Below are 12,911 nucleotides of genomic sequence, written 5' to 3' on the forward strand. Positions count from 1 at the left end.
GACTTCTCCCTCCGGCCACCGTGATCCCCATTACCTAGTTCTTTTTCCAGGGATCCTGGTAGCCAATCAGGATGGCCGAATGGTGGTGTGCAGCGTGATGTCAGGCGGCATGACGTCATCGAGGTAAACATTAAAGTGGACCCAAACTTTTTTTGCACATGGCAGAAGGAAAACAGAACTGTGCCCTGTAACTGATCCCCAGAGCTGTTTAGATGGATGGATGGATAGATAGGTAGAAGTTTAGATGGATAGAGATAGATAGATAGATAGATAGATAGATAGATATGTGTCTATGTATGTATGTATTTATGTATATATATATATATATAGAGAGAGAGAGAGAGAGAGAGAGAGAGAGAGAGTATAGCCTGTTAATTTCTTCTCATTTGTCTCCAATCACAAGTTGCAATTTGATCACTCCCATGTTACCTCACTGCCATGGCAGAGAAGCTCATTTGAAACCACAGGATATTAACAATATGGCCATTGGTAAACAATGTTACAGAGGCGCCAGAAGGATAAAAGTAGATAAAATGTTTAAAAAGCAGGGAGGTAATAGGTGGACTTACCTCCCTGATGCAGACACAAGAAAATGTTGAGTTTACGACAAAATAACGATTTATTTATATACTCCAATATTTTGCAATGCATTTCGTGGGTTCAACCCACTTCATCAGGCTATAAACAGGAGCAATCAAACACTGTAGGACAGAAGGAAACAAAGCCACCAAAAAATTATGTTACAATATGTTCATACAGTAGTTTTCTATATATATTTTTTATATACATGTAAAAATTATTTCTATAATATATTCATTTTTAGTGTTTATATATACAAATGTATATATTAAAGACAAGTGTATAACTTTTCTTCACGACAGATAAAGTGAAATCAAGCAAGCAAAATGTCTATATTAATCTATAATAAGTGTTAGTGAAGTGAAAGATGATGGGTAATTCTAATTCATTGGTTGGTAGCCTAGCGCTGGCTCAAGAGATGGAAAATTAATGATAATCGAGTAGTCAAAGGTAGAAGGTAAAAAATATGTGTAAGGTTCAGTGGAGTGGGTAAGAGGTAGGGCCAAGGGAAATGAGGATCTTACCTTGTAAGCAGCTTCAGTCAGCTTAGCGCCTCTGTGCCTTGCTGCCATTTTTACTGCTCATGATATAGTCTGGTTAATGAGTAGATTAGTGCTAATTAACCAATTGGATAAGCCTTCCGGCTGTATGTAATAGGAAAGCGCCCGTTGTTTGTTATATAAAAGGTGGCGTCGCGTCATATGACGTCATGCGCCTGCATAGTGTTTAGAAAGGAACAAAACTCGCTGTGGGCTGTGACGGCTGGACGAGTGTGTCCTGCGTCCGCTCGCGCATGCGCCCGAGTGCGCAGAAGTAACATCTCCGCCATATTTGTTTAGGGAAAAAAGACGAGGCCATACGTGCAGGAATGTTTATAACCTCACGAAGCGGGCAAAATAAGTAAGGGGAGATGGAAAGACACTTTGGGCTGGGTTACAATTTATGGGAGTGACAATTCTTATATAAAGAATTCACTATGCACAGGATCATGTTTGGATCTATGGTTGCGCGTTGTCATGGTGACCAAGACGCTCACCACATGCTTATTTAGACATAGAGGGTTATTCAATGGTGATGTACTGCTGGTAAAAAAAAGAGGGGGGGGGCAGCCAAGCAGAGTGTCCTGATTGTTACATATTCTAATGACTTGTTAAGGTAGCAATTATTTCATCTTATCGATTCAGCCTATACATATATAAATAAAGAATAAAACATTAAATAATTAACAGATTAAAAAGAGACATATATAAGGATATAAATAATTAAAGATATATATAAAAATTTTGAACCTCAGTACATTTCTTTCAGTTATAATAACACAGTCAAAAAGTATAGTGTACTTAATGTATGTTCTCACATATATAAAATATAAGCCCAAAGAGGAAAAGAAGGAAGAAGGGGGGGGGGGGGAGGGGGGGGGAGAGGTCAGGGTTGATAGGAACAGGGGAGGGGGAGAGGTTTGGTTAAGAGGATTAGTGAGAAAGTACAATTTATATAGAAAAGGAATTTTCAGAGGAAACATTTAAAACTCAACACGTGCAATCTAATATTGGAACTGAATAAAAATCTAACTAAAGATAGAAGAAAAGAGAGGACCAGTAAAATCGAGTTGAGACTGTATATACTTGAGGTGTTAATGTATTCCCTCCAGCTGCTCATTGAGTCCAGCTGGAGTAAGGGTTTTTAAGATTTGAATCCAGTACATTTCTTGTTTTTTTAAGAGTTCAAAGGTATCATGGTGTGCATTCGAAATTTGTTCTATTAGAGTGATGCGGAACAGTGCAGGATTACTTTGGTGATGTGAGGTGAAGTGTCGTGACACGCTGTGTAACGGGTAATTTTTAAGGATGTTTCTTTTGTGCTGTCTGACCCTTGCACGTACCAATTGTGAGGTGCGGCCCACATATTGTGATCCGCAGGGGCAGGATATGACATAAATGACATTTCTGGATGTACAGTTAATATGACTATTAATGAAGTATGTTTTATTACTGGTGTTGGATTTGTAATTATCCGTGGTGCAAATGAATTGGCAGGCCTGACACTTCTTGTTCATACAGGGGAAAGACCCTGACTGTTGTTGAGCGCTAGGATTGGGTTCTAGTGTCTCAGCATTGTTAACACGGCTGGGGGCTAATATGCTTTTTAAATTGGGGGCTCTTCTGAATGTTACAGATGGGGTTTTTGGCAGCAGGGGTTCCTTTCTAAACACTACGCAGGCGCATGACGTCATATGACGCGACGCCACCTTTTATATAACAAACAACGGGCGCTTTCCTATTACATACAGCCGGAAGGCTTATCCAATTGGTTAATTAGCACTAATCTACTCATTAACCAGACTATATCATGAGCAGTAAAAACGGCAGCAAGGCACAGAGGCGCTAAGCTGACTGAAGCTGCTTACAAGGTAAGATCCTCATTTCCCTTGGCCCTACCTCTTACCCACTCCACTGAACCTTACACAGATGGGGTTTTTGGCAGCAGGGGTTCCTTTCTAAACACTATGCAGGCGCATGACGTCATATGACGCGACGCCACCTTTTATATAACAAACAACGGGCGCTTTCCTATTACATACAGCCGGAAGGCTTATCCAATTGGTTAATTAGCACTAATCTACTCATTAGCCAGACTATATCATGAGCAGTAAAAACGGCAGCAAGGCACAGAGGCGCTAAGCTGACTGAAGCTGCTTACAAGGTAAGATCCTCATTTCCCTTGGCCCTACCTCTTACCCACTTCACTGAACCTTACACATATTTTTTACCTTCTAACTTTGACTACTCGATTATCATTAATTTTCCATCTCTTGAGCCAGCGCTAGGCTACCAATCAATGAATTAGTAGTACCCATTATCTTTCACTTCACTAACACTTATTATAGATTAATATAGACATTTTGCTTGCTTGATTTCACTTTATCTGTCGTAAAGAAAAGTTATACACTTGTCTTTAATATATACATTTGTATATGTACATATATATATAAACACTAAAAATGAATATATTATAGAAATAATTTTTACATGTATGTAAAAAATATATATAGAAAACAAGAGAACTACTGTATGAACATATTGTAACAGAATTTTTTGGTGGCTTTGTTTCCTTCTGTCCTACAGTGTTTGATTGCTCCTGTTTATAGCCTGATGAAGTGGGTTGAACCCACGAAACGCGTTGCAAAATATTGGAGTATATAAATAAATCGTTATTTTGTCGTAAACTCGACATTTTCTTGTGTCTGCATCAGGGAGGTAAGTCCACCTATTACCTCCCTGCTTTTTAAACATTTTATCTACTTTTATCCTTCTGGCGCCTCTGTAACATTGTTTACAATATTGTGTCCACCCCTGGTGGAGGGGAATTGACCCCCTTTTTCTTATCTACAGAGAGCGACTTCTTACTCCTCAGTGGGGACAGGTTTAATCTCCCCACCTGCCTACACAGTGGTTACCTGGCAGGTAACCCTGACTTGTGAGTATTACTCTAACATTTTTCACATCTTCCTTTAACTACCAGTACATACTGCACCATATCAGGCTCTCGGTGTCTCCCCCCCCCTTTACTGTTTTTACAAGTTAGCTTGGCCGATTCTTACAAGAAGAGGCACCTGACGGCGATTGCAGCCCTCCTCTCAAGCATGGATTACATTGAGGATAGAGCAATACACCGAGCCAACCTCCTGCTCCAATTCAAAACCACCTCTACTACATCCACAGATTCCATACCAATCCCGGAGACCTCCACACAGAACAATCCGATCGTGGACCTCAAACCCACCTTCCAAAAACGTGAAGCAGCTCTGAAAGAGGAGTTCTTCAACATTGCTGACATTACCATGCAACAAACTTATATAGAAGAAAAAATTTCCCCAGACGGCATAAGGGTAAAAACCCTCACGGCCTTCCCTAAAGATCCCATTTTCACAAATGAATGGTATATTTATTTAGAAACATGTAGTGAAGGGATGATAGAGAGAATCATTACCAAATGCACCAGCCTAATTGAGGGGTTTACAACCCACTATTACAGAGTGCAAAGAGTATCTGGCCCAACATTCTCACAATCCACAATACCCCTCACTAATGTCAAGTCTCACAAATCGTATAAAAAAGATTTAAATGCGACACCATAGATGCCAAATTAAAAAAAATTGAATAGGGACCGGCTGGCTTATGCAGAACATTGTGAAAGGGAACGGAAGCCCAGACCCTCTCCAGCCGGCCAGAACCCTGCACTACCACCACACGGCCCTCGCAATGGACCACTACCGGGTCCAATACCGCTTATGAGTTTAAAACTCCCACCAGCTTTCACATTTAAATACTCCCCTTTCCCACCACCTCCCTTTCACTCCATGGTGAATTGGACCACTCCAGACCCTACACTTAACACCCCCGCTCAGATAGGACCCACATCCACCATAGAAGCTATGGACACCCAAGAAACCAATCACAAAAAAACTACTCCCAAGGAAGCACCAACGAACTGCACCCAACCACGCAGCTCACTTAACCCCAATAACACAAATGTGCTGTCCGACCCCTCCCTGGTACTCAAACCTCCACGACTACCCAACAAGGATAATAATGCCACCCCAAAAGTAATCACACCCAACAAAACCAGCCTCAGCAATAACTACAACATCACAATCCCAGTTACCAGTACACCAACCCCTCCTAATATCATCAATAAACCAAATTTAACAAAACAACCTACCATCACAAACAAATCACCCACCAAACAAACAGTTACCGATAAAATTGAATCTACTCCTACCACACTTAGACCCTCACAGATCAGTATCTGTGACTCTGAACCTCATTCACCAGATTTTTCCATACATTTAAGCTCTCAATCCAATTCCACTACAGCCTTTTCTTCCCCGTCACCCCCTATCACTTTCAAAACCCAACAAACTTCGATCAAAAACTTTTTCAAGCCCACACACGATGAACCATATATACCATCAATCCAAAACGAAAAACCCAACGACACACTAACAACATCTTTTTTAGAACTCCCTTCCAGTCTCTCCCAGAACATCCTAACTACATCATTACCGAGTCCAAAAAGCCACCATTCATTTTTACAGCCCAAGAAACAATCCAAGAGACCCCTGTCAGAATTAGAAAAAGAGGAAGCAGAGGAAAAGGTACTAGAAAAAAGAAACAGGACCACTACTACCCCACCTTAACTTCACCTAATTCACTATCCCCTAAAAAATGCATTTTCAACTTATCCCAACATATGCTCAATAAACATGAAATCACTCTACTAGAAAAAGGCCTTTCCTACTGCCCCACTGCCTCCTCAAATTAGTTTGAACTTTTTGCAGATTTAAATACTTACATCCGGAAACTAACTCTTAAACGTCATTTCGCTATTAAAAAGAACGCCAACATCTTACAAACCGAACCCAGTTCCTCTTTGATCACCACCATCAACCCACAGTCATTGTACAACCTGACAGTGTTTCCATAGAGAGATACATAACCACCCAACTTAAGGGGAGGTCCCGTTTTTACCCCGTAGCATCCAAGGGGAACTTCATTGAAACCTTTTATTCATTAGTATTAGAGGCTTTACAGAAAATACAGCTATCCAAACAACCGACCAACCCTAACTTAACTAAACAAGAAAAGACAGCCCTTAATACCCTCAAAAAGAACTCAGAACTCGTAATAAAACCAGCAGATAAGGGAGGGGGAATAGTCATACTCAATAAAACAGACTATATGGAGGAAGCCGAGAGATTATTGGGGGATCAAAGACACTATAAAAAACTTATGTATGATCCCACCACAGAAAATAACTCCACATTAAAAGCATTTATTAATACGGCTTTCCTGAATGATATTCTGACCAAAAACGAAAGAAACTTTATCATAAACCACCACCCCAAAACTCCGTTCTTTTACTATCTTCCAAAAATCCACAAAAGTCCTAATAAACCACCTGGCCGACCCATTATTTCCGGAATTAACTCTATTACCAGCAATCTTTCCCGTTTTGTTGACCTGCACTTACAACCACTAGTTCAAACACTCCCATCATACCTTAAAGATTCCCCACACCTCATACAGTTACTAAAAAACATCACCTGGCAACAAGACTATTGTTGGCTCACCTGTGATAGCACTTCTTTATACACTAATATTCCGCATACTTTTGGACTTACAGCCCTGGAGCATTTTCTCTCCTCTCACCAAGACATGCCTCTGAATCAACAACATTTCATCCGACAATGCGTGGAATTCATTCTCAATCATAACATTTTTACCTTTAACGATACAATTTATCAACAAACCAGTGGGACCGCCATGGTTAGCTCGTTTGCACCATCGTATGCAAATTTGGCAGTAGGTTACATTGAACAACTCAAAATTCACCCCAGTACCCCTTTTCATGATAACATAGTACTATATAAACGATACATAGATGATCTGTTTCTGATATGGAAATGAGACCCATCATTAATCCCCCAATTCATTCAATTTCTCAACTCTAATGCTGCCGGCCTACAATTTACCTATAACCAACACCCAACCTCCATAGATTATCTCGACCTTACCATATACACAGAACTCAATTTAATCAAAACGAAAACTTTTTTAAACCGGTGGACGCCAACAACTTCATACACTTTGACAGTTTTCACCACAAACCTTGGATAAAAAACACACCTTACAGCCAATACAAAAGAATACATGACAACTGCACAGACCCAGAAGTTTAAAAAGCTCAATCCCAGACCCTCACGGATAAATTCATAACTAGAAAATACCCCGGCAAATTGATAAAAAACGCCAGACAAAAAGCCATTCACCCCTCCACCAAAAGAAATACAAACATATCTCAAGACAACACCACTAGATTCATAACTAAATTCAGTTCACAACATAGCCAAATTAGACAGATTCTGAACAGGAGGTGGTAAATCTTACTTCAAGATCCCTACCTATTACCCCTGCTGCCAAAAAACCCATCTGTAACATTCAGAAGAGCCCCCAATTTAAAAAGCATATTAGCCCCCAGCCGTGTTAACAATGCTGAGACACTAGAACCCAATCCTAGCACTCAACAACAGTCAGGGTCTTTCCCCTGTATGAAAAAGAAGTGTCAGGCCTGCCAATTCATTTGCACCACGGATAATTACAAATCCAACACCAGTAATAAAACATACTCCATTAATAGTCATATTAACTGTACATCCAGAAATGTCATTTATGTCATATCCTGCCCCTGCGGATCACAATATATGGGCCGCACCTCACAATTGGTACGTGCAAGGGTCAGACAGCACAAAAGAAACATCCTTAAAAATTACCCGTTACACAGTGTGTCACGACACTTCACCTCACATCACCAAAGTAATCCTGCACTGTTCCGCATCACTCTAATAGAACAAATTTCGAATGCACACCATGATACCTTTGAACTCTTAAAAAAACAAGAAATGTACTGGATTCAAATCTTAAAAACCCTTACTCCTGCTGGACTCAATGAGCAGCTGGAGAAAATACATTAACACCTCAAGTATATACAGTCTCAACTCGATTTTACTGGTCCTCTCTTTTATTCTTGTAATAAGTAGTTTTGACATTTTAACCGGTTCAGCGCCGCGGTCCGAAAATCTCATGCATCCGAGCAATGTTCACCTCCCATTCATTCGCCTATAACTTTATTGCTACTTATCACAATGAATTGATCTATAGCTCGTTTTTTCCGCCACCAATTAGGCTTTCTGTGGGTGATACATTTTGCTAAGAGCCACTTTACTGTAAATGCATTTTAACAGGAAGAATAAGAAAAAAACGGAAGAAATTCATTATTTCTCAGTTTTTGGCCATTATAGTTTGAAATTAATATACGCTACCGTAATTAAAACGCATGTATTTTATTTGCCCATCTGTCCCGCTTATTATACCATTTAAACGATGTCCCTATCACAATTTATGGTGCCGATATTTCATTTAGAAATAAAGGTGCATTTTTTCAATTTGCGTCCATCACTATTTATAAGCTTATAATTTTAAATAATATAATAACATATTCTCTTGACATGCATATTTAAAAAGTTCAGACCCTTGGGTAACTATTTATGTTGTTTTTTTTTTTTTAATTGTTGTTTTTTTTTTTTTAAATAAAAAAAGTGTATGTGGGTAATTTTTGGTGTGGGAGGGAAACTGCTAATTTTAAATGTAAAATAATGTTTTTTTTTTATCAAAAATGTATGTGGGTGCAGTTTACTATTTGGCCACAAGATGGCCACAGTGAAAAAAGTCCTAGATGCGAACCAGCTCGCATCTAGTAACTAAAATGCTGAGAAGTTGTTTCCTGGGGGCAGAAATACCGCACTCTCTGGAGAGAAAGCGTCGGTATTTCTGCGGGGAAATTAGATCGGTGAATGGGAATTATATTCCCATTCACTGATCGGGGGGCTAGCGGCGGGCAGCAGGAGCGCGCGCGGGGGTGCGCCCGATCGCGCGCACGAGCCGGCGGCAGCACCAGTGCCTATCTGGACGAGGAAGCTCGTCCAGATAGGCCGAACTGGTTAATCGAGTAATCTAAATATGTGATGATTTGAGCTCTCTACATAGCTAGGGCCCTGCTGTGATGAGAAGGATAATTATCTATATTGGATGTGAAGCGATTGAGATATCAAAGCTATGGATCAATTATATATGTGATATTGATAAACATGATTGAAAAGAAATCTTACATTATCTTGGTTAGGGGAACAGGGATTTAGTGGAAATTCTATAGACCATAGTCCTGCTTTGCTATGAGAAGCAATGGAATGTATATGCCAGCCTCCCCCCCCCCCCATAAGGTAATTAGAGCATGTGGTTCCCATCATTGGGGGCAGGGAATACATTCCTCAAGCCATAGTGTTACAATGAAGCTGTTAGAATACTGGCTTCAACCAGTTTGACCATGTGCTTTAAGATAGATGAAATTGAAGCAACTAGGTATGGAAGTCAGCAAATAGAAACCATAGCATTATTTAATTAGACCAATCCAGAGATAGGATTGTAATGCATTATGGGATCCTCCCATTTCATTATGTATCGAGTTTTAGCCGGGAGTCTGGCATTCCTCCTTTTTTCAGCCTCACACACACACACACATATTCACATACACACAGACATACAGGCTAGTACAATAGGTTTTTTATTAATATACTTACAGATTACTCAGCAATTTCATTATTTTATGTTTTGTAACTATTTATGAAGTAACTAAGATTTGTACCTTTATTGATTTATTTTTGAATATTCATGGAAGATCAATAATGCCTAAATAAACAACCACATCTTTTTAAATGATTATTCTGGTCTCTGAAAGACTTTGCTTTTAAACTACAAATCCAACTTTTAACATTTTGGCTCGTCAGCAAGTCGTAAATGATTAATGAAGATTAACTCAGCCATAGATCGCAAGCTCGTTTGAAAACGGGGGAACGAGAAGAGGAAGCTGGGTATTTTTGAAACACTTTTTTGCGATTGAACCTGAAGCAAAGAGGAGACTAGACCAGAGGCGAATGATGGTCCTCCATAAGATGTGGGTGATACCAGAAGTCTGTCTGCATAAGGTGACTATGTTTTATTTCCTGTTGAATTGGCTAAAAGTTTTAAAAGTCAGATGCGTTGTCCAAAGTCGTTAAAGAAATAAAGAATATTTGTTAGTTAATTAGGGAAATAGTTACTTAGAGTTTGCTAAAATGAAAAGCATGTAAAATAGACAGTATGCAGACCTTGACAATGGTGTTGTTTATTTAAAGATGCAGACATTCTTGATTACAGAGCTGCAAGCTAAACGTGGGAAAAAATGGTTTAAATTGAAGCTTTTGATAGTGTAAGTGTCATAGAAGCAAACCTTACCATAATGGCTTCTATAAGTAAAATAAGGATTTTATATTTATGTTAATTGGCCACTTGTGTGAAAGAAAATGTATAGACCATGAATAAGTTACAGTTTATATAAAAAGGAAATATATCTGTAAAAGTGGTTTATTAGAAGCACAATAATCCTGAAAGCCAGGGAAAAATAAAATGTTTCTGGGTATTTAAAAGTGATATTTCATGAATTGGTTTCTAAAATGACAAGCAGCAGCAGCAGGTCTCATGTTACAGCTATTCTAATTGGAGTGTAAAATCATTGCAGATGTCACATAAATGTATTTGTATTGCAAGCTATATATGTTATGAAAAGTTCATTCAAGTTTCAGAGTTGTTGTCCTATTTTTCCCTTTGAGTTTTGATAAAAAGTATAAATATAGTCATTAATATTATAATTGATATTAAAAAATTTAATTAATTAAAATGAGCTTATTATAATGTTGCATAGGAGAATTAATCATCATATCTTAATGATAGACATATCTGTTTCTGTATTAGAGGATTGATGAGGATATTGAGATAAGGGTCAGCATTCATAAGTAAGATGTGATTGCTTGTGTCCACAGATGACAGATAGATATTGTAACAATCGATTTACACAAAAGTTGATAAAATAAGTTTTTTTAAGTTATAAGTTTAATCAGGAGGATATTCTTAGTGAGTTTATTGTGAAATAAAGAGATTTGGTTTAGTTTTGATTAAATAAAGCTGAATTGTTGCAAATAATGATTGCATCAATGGCATAAGAATTTGATTTGTAATGTATAAAATAAATTTGGTAGTTCATGACTATAGTTATTACATTTAGATGATTTTGACACTTTATAAGGTAAAGATATATTTTAAAAGACAATATGTGTGTTCAGTTTAATGTGATCAATGATTGATGATTGATAATATGATCAGATTATGATATGTATTGAATGCTCAGTCCCATAAGCGATTTGTCATGAATAAGTATATCCTTATACTTATATATGCATTATTTTTGTAAAGATCTATTTTTCTTTACCAGAAGAAAGATGGAAATTTATGAAAATATAATTGATGAATGGTGACAGGTGTTTTCATATCTTTTTCCGGTCAGAGGTGTGAAATCAGTTGTACCAGTTCAAATTGTTGGTATACAGGGACTTGGTGTTGGTGTATCAAATATCTGAAATAAAATTGTACACTCTGATCATTGCTGTAGATTATTAGTACAGTAATGTTGGCACTGATATTTTAGACTGTACACAATATATTCAAATTTAAGGAAATTTGGAAAAATTAAACGTTTAAAGGACAACCGGTTAAAGCAGAACTCTGATAAAAGTTATTGTTTGTTTATTCTATATGTGCTTATGTGATAATATTTTTTTTTTATTTCCCCTTTATGATTTGGTGTACACATGTATTCTATCTCCTTAATTATTAAATTTTGTTTCCTGAGAAGTATTTGAAGAGAATCAGAGATGGTGGTGATTTCCTTCCTTTCTGTAAATTGATGAAAATTGAGGTACAATATTGAATGGGATAGTGAATTTAAAAGTAATTTGAGTATCTGTTGGTTTAGAAAAGTGGATTTCATGTTTCCTTGAATTTATTTTGGATACTAGCAATTGGTTACATCAGTTGCAATATACTTTAGTAGGCCAGTTGTATAGACTCAGTGAGTTAGTAAAGTTTAATCACAAGAAAGAGACTTATGTCAAGAAAGTAGAGTAAAAAAAAAATATATCTTGTTATGTTAATTTGTTAGTAACAAGTATATAAGATGAGGTCATTTTAAATAAAGATTAATTAATGTTCTCAAGGTAAGACTTAGGTGACATAGAATGTTTTAGCAGAAGTTATTTGGGAGATGCTTCCGTCTGTTTGTATAAGAAACAGTGGTATCCGTGTTAAGCAAGAGAAGGGTTAATTAAGAACAGCTGGAGTCCTGTAATCTGAAGCCATTTGCAGTCACTCAAACTGCATGAATTAAGATACGTCAGAAGTCTTTATAGACAATGTATTGATCATTTTTGAAATATCATTGTGTAAGAAATGTAAAGGTATCATTTAGTTTACTTGCAATTTGCACACACACACAGCAGGTAGACTAATAATGACATATACACATGAGATTGGCATGTTATGTTAACGCACACACACATATTAACATGCTATTACACATTTACATGAGAGAATATAACTTTGATGTCCTCACAATAAGTTGTGTAGGATGTTTTTAAGATGACGTTGTAGGTTTAATTGAGCTTTATATTAGGTTTGTCTAAGGTTATGAAACTTATGTTTATTAGATAAACGAGATTTATTAAAGTTCATGGTTTGTGTCCTTATCAAAGGATTGCAATTTAGACAATGTCATATGAGTTTGTTTGTTCAAAGGGGGAACAAAGTTTAAAGTTATTTTCTTGAGATATTACTGATACCATATTT

Source organism: Hyperolius riggenbachi, chromosome 12 (genome assembly GCF_040937935.1).
Source record: "Hyperolius riggenbachi isolate aHypRig1 chromosome 12, aHypRig1.pri, whole genome shotgun sequence".
Classification (NCBI taxonomy): domain Eukaryota; kingdom Metazoa; phylum Chordata; class Amphibia; order Anura; family Hyperoliidae; genus Hyperolius; species Hyperolius riggenbachi.